Raw genomic sequence first — 10,404 nt, forward strand, 5'->3', positions numbered from 1 at the left:
GTGAAGTACAGTTTCTCTTTCTGCTTAATTGGTACATATTTTCTAACCCATGAATTCTAGGTTGAATCCTATAATGTTTGATGCTCCGTGATGTTGTTCACAAGTAATTGAGAAAAACATAATGCCATGTCTAGATTAAAATGCTTTTGTATTAATTGTCAAGTTAAAATGTAAAGGCATGACTTTATGAATCAGGAGAATTCATATTCACAATCAACATGGAAACACAAGATAAAGGAAGCTCGCCTTTTGGCTCCTTGTATCCAGTCCACTATTCAAATGGACCAAGGCTGATCTCTTACCTCCTGCATCACCTTATATCCCTGCTAAAATCCAAAAATCTGTGTCTTGAATAGGCTCAGTGACTGAACCTCCATAAGGTTTTTTTTTGGACCGTGAACTCCTAAGATCCATTACCCTCTGGCTGAAGAAATTGCTTTTCATCTCAGTCCAGAATGGCTGACCTTTATTTCATGACTGTAGTCCCTGGTACCAGGTATCCCAGCTAGGTGAAAAAAAGCTTGCATCTACCCTGTCACACCCATTAAGAATTTTATACAGTGTGTGTCAATGGGATCACCTTTCATTCTTCTAAATTCTAGAGCATATAATCCTCAATCTGTCTTCATTGGCCAAAGTCTCCATCTCAGAAATCAATCTGTTAAATATTCATTGCACCCCCTCAAATGCAATTACATTCTTCTTTGGATAAGGATACCTGATGGGCAGAGGTGCAATATCAACAAGCCCACTATAATGCTAGTAAGATAGATTCACTCTTATACTGAAATCTTCTCGCAAGAAAGGCGCACATATTATTTGCCTCCCTGCTTGCTTCTTGGACCCATATGGTAATATTTAGTGATTTTTGTACAATGTTCCCCAAGTCCTTTGAGAAAGCAGTACTCTTTAATTTCTAACCACTTACACACTATTCTGCTTTTCTTTTTTCCCCAACTAAAATGGCCACATTTTTTCCATAATATATTCCAGATGCATTAATTTTGCCCATTCACTTGGAAGGCTGATATCTCCTTGAATCCCCTCAGCATCTTCCCCACCTCCCACAATGTCACTTACTTTCATATCATCCATAAATATGATATATTAGGCAAGGCCTTCGTCCAAAAGTTAAAGATTGTGAGCAGCTGGGGCCTGTCGGTGAACCCTCACCAGTCATAGCTTTGCAATCTGAGAATAATATGTGTACTCCTGCTCTGTTTTATGTCCATTAATCAACCTTCAGTTGGAACCAGTATATTACTGGAGGCTTTCTGAAGTTCCAAATGCACTACATCCTTCATCACCTTTATCCTGCTATAACCTCAAAGAACCTCCTCACAAACCTGTGAAACAATATTTCCCTTCAATAAATACACATTGTTTCCAGCTTATCATTATCTTTTTTGAAGTACTCTGCTGATAATAACTTAATAAGATCTACTATACTTTCTCAAATATTGATGTCAGTCTAATTAGTCCTGAATTTCCCATTTTCTCTCTCCATTGTTCCTCAATCAGTGATATTTGCTACTACCTTCCGATCTGAAGATCCATTCTAACATCTATGGAATTTTGGAAAATGACCTCCATTGCTTCCAAAGCCACTTCTTTTTAATATTGGGATGTAGTTGTTCATGACGTGAGGATTTACAGGGCTTCAGTTTCATGGTATAGTACAGGATTAATTTTGTTATATAAAGAAAGATGGTAATACATTGTTCCATAGATACTTAGATAGGTGGGTTGTCTTATGATGGAAGATTGGACAAGCTAGATTTATATCTGGAGTTTAGAAGGTAGAGAGTGGGAATGATCAAAACACACAGCATTGTGAAAGGTTTTATCAAGGAGGGTGTGGAGAGTATATTTCATGTTAGAGTCAAAAAATAGTACATCACAAAAATGGGTCCTTTAGCTGACTATGTCCATGCCAACCTTTTTGCCTACTTAGACTAATCCCATCTGCCTGCGATCAGCAGATTCTAGAATATGGGTTTCTGTTTAATACAAGGGGTTGCCTATTTATGACAGAAGTCAGGTGTTTTTTTTTTCTTTCAGAATATCACAAATGTTTGAAGCTCTCTTCTTCAAAGGATGGTGGAAGCCGAGCCTCTCAATATTTTTAAGAGAGAGGTACATAGATGTCTTTTAGTCAAGGGGGTAAAAGATTACTAGGGAAGGCAGGAATATGGAGTTGAGATCAATCAGATCATGCATGTTAACTAAATAGAAAAGCTGCCCTGAAGTTTTAAGTGGCTTGCTCCTGCCCCTGATATGAATACTCTTTAATTTTTCAATGCTTTCATAATTATGCTAATTTCTATCTCCCCTTCATTGTCCCTGTAGTTTTACATTAGCTTACATTAACTTATCGGCCATTTTTTTTCTGAGGGATTTTGGTGTTTAAATCCAAGGTTGCTTAGAAGTCATGAATGAGGCACAAAACTTGTGTTGCATCATGATAGTTTGAGTAAAAGTTGATAGAACAGGGATAGAACAGTGACAGAGGTCTACTGCTTGAAGAAAACGGAAACTGAAGATGGAGAATATCATAAAACAGCTACTCTTATACCCAAAGATAAGAAAAATTCCTTTCAAATCCATAGTTGACATCATTCCAATTAGAAAGTAGTTAGTCAATATTGTACTAAGAATTTAACCAATGTGAAAACACATGTTCACTTATGAAGTTCCAGTATTATATTTTGTATAGCCACCAGAGGCAGATTAAACTGCATATAAAAGCTACTTAAAATACATGTAGATAATTAATTGTTAAAAGGCAAAGGAAATGACAAACAGTCAGATCAAACAATCTAGCTACTTTGATTCAGTACATTTGAAAAATCTGAGGCAGAAAAACTTGTGGCATCTACATTACGTATAAAATAATCAAAAAACTATTTAGGTTATGAAGTACTGTATCAAAGGATATATATATTCTTCACAGTATATTCATATGATTATGTCATAGTTAGGCAGATTAATAGGCACACCTACATGAGCACAGTAAGTTATTTGAAATATTACAGAAAACTCTAGATCTAGATTTGAAAGACCTCTGCCTAATCAGAAATCTGTACTGGGTACAAACTGCCGCTGTAAGAGTAGATGGAGAGGTGAGTCAGTTTACGAAAATCAAGAGAGGCGTTAGACGAGGGTGTGTTTTCTCCCCCGATTTATTGTGTACAGTGAAATATTACAAAAAATAAGAGACATCTTGGGAATCAAAGTTGACGGTGAAAACATCAATAATTTCAGATATGCAGATGATACTGTGTTAATTGCAAGTATGGAGGAAGAACTACAAAACTTAATTGATATAATTGTTAAAGAAAGTGCAAAAAATGGGTCTATCAATTGCAAAAAGACAGAATGTATGGTGATATCCAGAAAGAAGGAGAATCCTATCTGCAGGCTGAGAATAAACAGGGAAAACATAAAACAAGTACAGAATTTTTGCTACTTAGGAAGCTGGGTGACATCAGATGGCAGGTGCAACATGGACATCAAAAGAAGAATAGGGATGGCAAAAGACACCTTTACGAGAATGAAGAGTATACTGACAAATACTAAACTAGACATGACAACCCGCCTCAGAGTACTGAAATGTTACATTTATCCAGTTATGTTATATGGCTCAGAATGTTGGACAATATCTAGTAACATGAGGAAACAAATTGTAGCAACAGAGATGTGGTTTTTGAGGAAGATTCAAAGAATATCATGGACAAAACGAGTATCTAACAAGGATGTCATGAACAGAGCAAACACAAAAAGAGAAATAATGTATGAGATCATGAAAAGGCAACATAACTTCATTGGACGTGACTAGGAAATAGGAGTTAGAATGCATGGTAATTATGGGAAAGATTGAAGAGAAGAAAACAAGAGGAAGACAAAGATAAATGATGATCGAGACAGCAGCCAGAGAACTGGAAATGAATACCAATGAATTGATCCACTTGACCTGAAACAGGAGTGCGTGGGTCATGGCAGTCAAAGCTCAAACTGGGCATGGCACCTGCTGATGATGAAGATGACATGAGTTTGAACTATTCTATTAATGATTTCCTTTTAACAAGTTAAAAAATGTAAATTATGAAAAGGCATATTAGTATGAATAATATGACATATTATTGAGTAACCCCAGCTTCTGAGACTTAAATGAATCCAATCAAAGAAATCCCATCCATCAGATTGATATATTTTAGTTGTTTCTTTATGAATATGATCAGTCAAATTGGTTATGTCTTCAGACTCAGACATTTAAGTACAATACCCCTTGCCTATAACTACATATGTTCCCCCCTTAATGGCAAAGAGAGGATCCAGCACCACATGATTTTGAAGGACCATCTTACGCATGGCAACCACTTCTATTGTTAGGAGTCTGTCCAATGTAGGCTGTAATTCTCTGGAGTTCAAATGATGGCATTATCTTGGAGTACTGTTTGATGTGAGGTGAAATTCCTTGGACTGAGCTTCAGAAGTAGGTGTTTCCCTGGGTGGATGCCAGCAGTACTAGTGTCAATATCCGCATCACCAGTGGGACGACCGCCCACTTCAGTTCAGTTTCGTTTATTGTCATTTAGAAATGCATGCATTAAAAATGTTACAACGTTCCTCCAGAATGATATCACAAGAAAACACAGGACAAACCAAGACTAAAACTGACAAAACCACACAATTATAACATATAATTACAACAGTGCAAAGCAATACCATAATTTGATAAAGAGCAGACCATGGGCATGGTAAAAAAAAGTCTCAAAGTCCCGATAGACTCATCATCCCATGCCGATGGCAGAAGGGAGGAACTCTTCCTGCCCTGAACCTCCAAGCACCGCCAACTCGCTGATGCTGCACCATTGGAAGCACCCGACCGCAGCGGACTCTGAGTCCGTCCAAAAACTTCGAGCCTCCGACCAGCTCCTCCGACACAGCCTCTTCCGAGCACCATTCTCTGCCGAGCGCTTTGACCCTGCCCCGGCAGCCGAGCAACAAGCAAAGCCGAGGACTCGGGGCCTTCCCCTCCGGAGATTCTGGACCACACAGTAGCAGCAGCAGTGAAGCAGGCATTTCAGAAGTTTCACCAGATGTTCCTCTGTACTCTCACATCCATCTCCATCAAATTAGGATTGTGCACAGCACCCTATTTGACAAATAACAGACATCACCACCGGAGTGGCCACTGCGAGCTGCATTGCGCCGCCATCTTCCCACTTGTAGTCGCAGCTGCAATTTTCCATTTTGTTTCAGTTAATGTTGAAATTTCATTCAATGCACATCAATTGAATCACCATGTTGTTCTTTCGCTTGTTCAGTTGATGCAAAGATTTGCTCTTTAGACTTTGTACTGTCTCTGTCATGCTGTTTTTGTAGTTTATTGCAAGTTTCACAATTCTTTTGATTTGCAAAACACTTTACTCATCCCTTTAGCTCTTACACTCGCTCACACATTCAATCAAAGCGACCACATGATTTTATCTCTAAATCAGTAGCAGGCATTTTTTGCATCTTATTCTATACTTTCACAATATCATCTAGGAGTCACATTTCATTAGCTTCAACATTGATGATATATTTCATCTGGATTTTTTTCAAAAATGTAATCAAACTTAAGTGTTTCATTTGGGTAAGAGCTCTCAGGAATTTCATGACCTTGCTATTGTTTTGATTCCATCTTAATTCATACTTACTGCCAGTTGATCAACCAGAATTAAATTTTTCCCCCATGCTCCACTTCCTTGATGTATTTAAGTTTTCCTCACACACACCACTGCTCATTTAAGCAACATTACAGTTCTTTTTCCTATGATCTTTCAACAGTTGTGTTTCTGCACTTTTAAGAGGCATGTCTTTGTTGTAAACTATGTAATAACTTTTTAAATGTTAGTTACTGCTTGTTTGCTGAGGTACATTTTAATACAGTTTCCCAATCTACTGCAACCAAATCACATTTCATACATTTAGAATTTGTTTTGTTTAGGCTTAAGACCATAACATTAAAATAAATCAATTTAAAATTTAAAATAATATTAAAGCATATTTTGATAATTCTTCCCCAGAGATCTCAATTGCAAAGTAGTTAATTAATGCTTTCTCATTGCACAATGTAAGATCTAAAAGCTTGGTCATTCAATGTTTTCTCAACATATTGCTCTAGGAAACCAAAGTGTATACTCTCTATAAATTCATTCTCAATAAATTTATGGTAGCTTTCAATGCAGTGTTAGACTGAGTCTGACATTTAATCCCAAGTACAAATGAAACCAAGAAGCATCTGTCAATGCTGTAGTGGTAAATTATTGAACCAGCAAACCAGACAGATGGTTCAGGAGTAGGAGTTCAAATTGTACTGTGACAAGTGGGATTTAAAATGCAACAAAATAAAACGACCATAAGGCCATAACATATAGGAGCAGAATTTGGCCATTTGGCCCATTGAGTTTGCTCCACCACTTCATCCTGGCGAATCCAATTTTCCTCTCAGCCCCAACCTCCTGCCAAAAAAAAACAAACCTGGCATAAAGAAAGATGGAAACATGAGGGGTTCTGCAGATGCTGGAAATTCAAGCAACACACATCAAAGTTGCTGGTGAACACAACAGGCCAGGCAGCATCTCTAGGAAGAGGTACAGTCGACGTTTCGGACCGAGACCCTTTGTCAGGACTAACTGAAAGAAGAGCTAGTAAGAGATTTGAAAGTGGGAGGGGGAGGGGGAGATCCAAAATGATAGGAGAAGACAGGAGGGGGAGGGATAGAGCCAAGAGCTGGACAGTTGATTAGCAAAAGGGATATGAGAGGATCATAGGACAGGAGGCCCAGGGAGAAAGAAAAGGGGGAGGGGGGGAAACCCCAGAGGATGGGCAAGGGGTATAGTGAGAGGGACAGAGGGAGAAAAAGAAGAGAGAGAAAGAATGTGTGTATATAAATAAATAATGGATGGGGTACGAGTGGGAGGTGGGGCATCAGCGGAAGTTTGAGAAGTCAATGTCAAGATGGTTCTAGTTGTTGGAAGTCATTCATCTCAGCATCAGCAGGAGTTTCTCTGAGTTCTATAAACATCTTCAGTATTTTTATGAATATCTTTCTAAGATCAAAAGTAGACAGGTTAATTGATGACTGCACAATATTCTGTTCCAGGAGCAGCTTCCCATTAAATGACGGTGCCTCTCCCTTTGTGGATTAAGACCAAGACAACATTTCAGCATAGGCTGATGTGGTAAACAACATTTGAACCACACAGGCAATGATCATGTCCAAAAAGACAGCATCTAACCACCTTCAAAGACCTTCACACAAGAACAGAAGAATATAGAACTAAGATTAGGCCACTAAGCCTCTCAAGCCAACCCTACCATTCAGACTGGTCTATGCTGACCTCAGCTTCTCCTCTGTGCCAGGTCTCTATCTCGAAATCACCCAATCTTTCAAGAAATTGACTATCTCTGATTTGAATATCGCATATTCAGCAGGTGTCTATGTGGATTTCCTCCAGGTTCACCATTTTCCTCTCACACACCAAAGAGGTGTTGTTTTAATAATCCCTGTTGTTATTGGATGGCAGGAGAATCAGCTGAGTTTATGGGTGTGTACAAGAGAATATGCTGCAGGAAAGTACAGTATGTAGGAGAATGAGATTGTTGGGATGGTCCTGAGAATTAGGATAGTATTGATGGGCTGATCAGCCTTCTGCTATGTGTAAGGAAAATAAATAAGAAGCATTCATCAGACCCATTGCAATGTGGTTGATGTGGTAGTAAAAAAAGCAAATAGCACACTTGCCTTTATTGGTTGGGGTGCTGAATATAACAGTTTTAAAGTCATACTGCAGCTATGTAAGATCAGGCCACGTATAGAATATCATGTGCAATTCTGATTGCCACATTACAGGAAAGATGTGGAGGCTTTGGAGAAGGTGTAGAAGAGGTTCACCAAGATTAGAGTGTATTAGCTATAAGATGAGGTTGGATAAACATGGATTGTTTTGTCTGAAATGTTGGAGGCTGAAGGTCATTCTGATCGAGCTTTATAAAATTATGAGAGGCATAGAGAGAGTAGATAGTCAGAGTCTATTTCGTAGGTTGAAAATGTCAAATAGCAGAGGGCATAGCTTTACTGGGTGAACGAGGTCTTTGGGGTACTGCAAGTCTGTGTCTTTGTTGAAACGTTGCTGCACACTTGAGTGCTCAGTGAGGGGTGCCAATGCTTTTTTTCTGCTGGTGGGGGAGGGGGGATCATTGCTATGTTGCTGCTTACGCATGGGAGGGGGGACCTGGGGGGGGCTTTGGGGTTCTAACTTTCAGCTGTCATTCATTCTTTGGAGCACTCCTCTGTTTTCGTGGACGTTTGCAAAGAAAACAAATTTCAGGAAGCATATTGCATACATTTCTTTGACATTAAATGTACCTTTGAAACCTTTGAGAAGACAGAAGTTTAAATGAGGAAGGCTTATCCTATGAGATACTGTTGTAAGTTGTTTTTTTTTAACAGAGTTGACGGTGCTTGGAACACTCTGTAAGGGAAGTGATGGGAGAAGATGCCACAGAAATGTTTAAGAGGCAGTTGGACACATGAAAAGGCAGAGAATCAAAGGATATAGTTTTATTTTAGATTAGCTCTATTTATCGCATATGGACCACCTGAAAGCAGATATGCAGTTTAAATTGGTATCATGGTCAACACAGCCATCATGGGCAGAAGGGCCTGTTCCTGTGCTGTAATCTCCAATGTTCTATATATTCTAAGAAACTGTCTTCTAAAATGGCCCCTCAGTTCAGAGGCAATTAGTCATGAACAACAGACATTGACTTAATCAACAGTAAACATGCCCTATGAACAAATCAACCCTACCCATATGTTACCAAAAAAACAAGAGCTGCAGGTTCATGGAGGTACCTGTATCTACAGACTTAGGCACACAACACCCTGAACCAAATATGTTTTGCCATTCCTACTTTCTCATTTAGTGGAAATCTCTCCTCAACAAAACTATGGCAGTATCCTCACCCTGATACTGCAATGATTTAAGAAAGCAGTTCACTGCTTCTCGAAACAATAAGGAATAGCAGGAAACAAATGGTGGGAAGAACTCAATGGGTCAGGCAGGATCTGTGGAAGCAAAGGTATCGTTGATGTTTTGGATTGAGATCCAGCATCAGACTACCAAAGGGAAGAATCCTTTACGCCTTCTTAAGCAGCTTATTCAGCAACTCTGCTACCTTTGGTGAGTTCTGGTAATCATTCTGAGATCCTTCTTCCACATTATTGATCTTCTACCAATTACCACATTCTTACCTTATTTTCCTTCTCTAAAACATTGTCACCCTTCTTCAGAATTAATCATATTAGTTTATTTTTTGTCTTATGCTACATTGATATTTTCCTGTGGCCCAGAACAATGTTTTCTCACTTTCTACCATACGGCCATTTTAGTATCATTAACTAACCTCATGCTCACATGTGGGTAATTTGTGTACGAATGCCTTCCCAGTCATGAGGATTTTAACTTGCAAAATATTATCTGGTCTTTATAATTCTGGTTTAGTCAGTTTTGTTACTATTTCTTTTGGCAATGGACAGAGTAAAAGTATGTGTGGATCTTTTCAGAAATCACCTCAAGGCTGCAGCTTTATAAGTGACTGGGATCTGACAGGGAGATGTGGCATGGGAAATGGTTTCTTTCTAGATTGTAAACTGGGACTTGACATCATGAACAGTTAATACCAATTGTAACATGAAAAATATTATAACTAATTATATTTTAAATATGTCAGTGGATTAATCAGTGCTTTGAGAAGTCAGTCATGGTCAGAATCAACTCCTGCTTAAGCAAGGACCTGGACCCACTGCAATTTTCCTGTCACCACAATAGGTCTATAGCAGATGCAATTTCACTGGTTCTCTACTCAGCCTTGGAGCTCTTGGACAATAGTAATTCAGGCTGCTGTTTATTGTTTAAATCTTAGCGTTCAATGCAATCATACCCTCAGTTCTAATCAACAAACAGCAAAACGTAGGCCTCCATAACTCCATGTGCAACGGGATCCTTGACTTCCTCACCAGGAGACTACAGTCAGTGCAGATCAGAAATAACATCTCCTCTTTGCTGGCAGTCAACACTGGTGCATCTCAGGGATACATGCTTAACCCACTGTTCTACACCCACGGCTGTGTGGCTAAGTACAGCTCAAACACCATCTATAAATTTGCCAACAAAACAACTGTTGTCAGAATTTCAAATGGTGATGAGGAGGCGTACAGGAGCAAGATAGATCAGCTGGTTGAGTTGTGTCGCAGCTACAACCTGTGTCAGTAAATCTAAGGAAATGATTGTGAACTTCAGGAAGGGGAAGTTGAGGGAGCACATACCAGTCCTCATTGAGGGATCAGCA

This window comes from Mobula hypostoma, chromosome 3 (genome assembly GCF_963921235.1).
Source record: "Mobula hypostoma chromosome 3, sMobHyp1.1, whole genome shotgun sequence".
NCBI lineage: Eukaryota > Metazoa > Chordata > Chondrichthyes > Myliobatiformes > Myliobatidae > Mobula > Mobula hypostoma.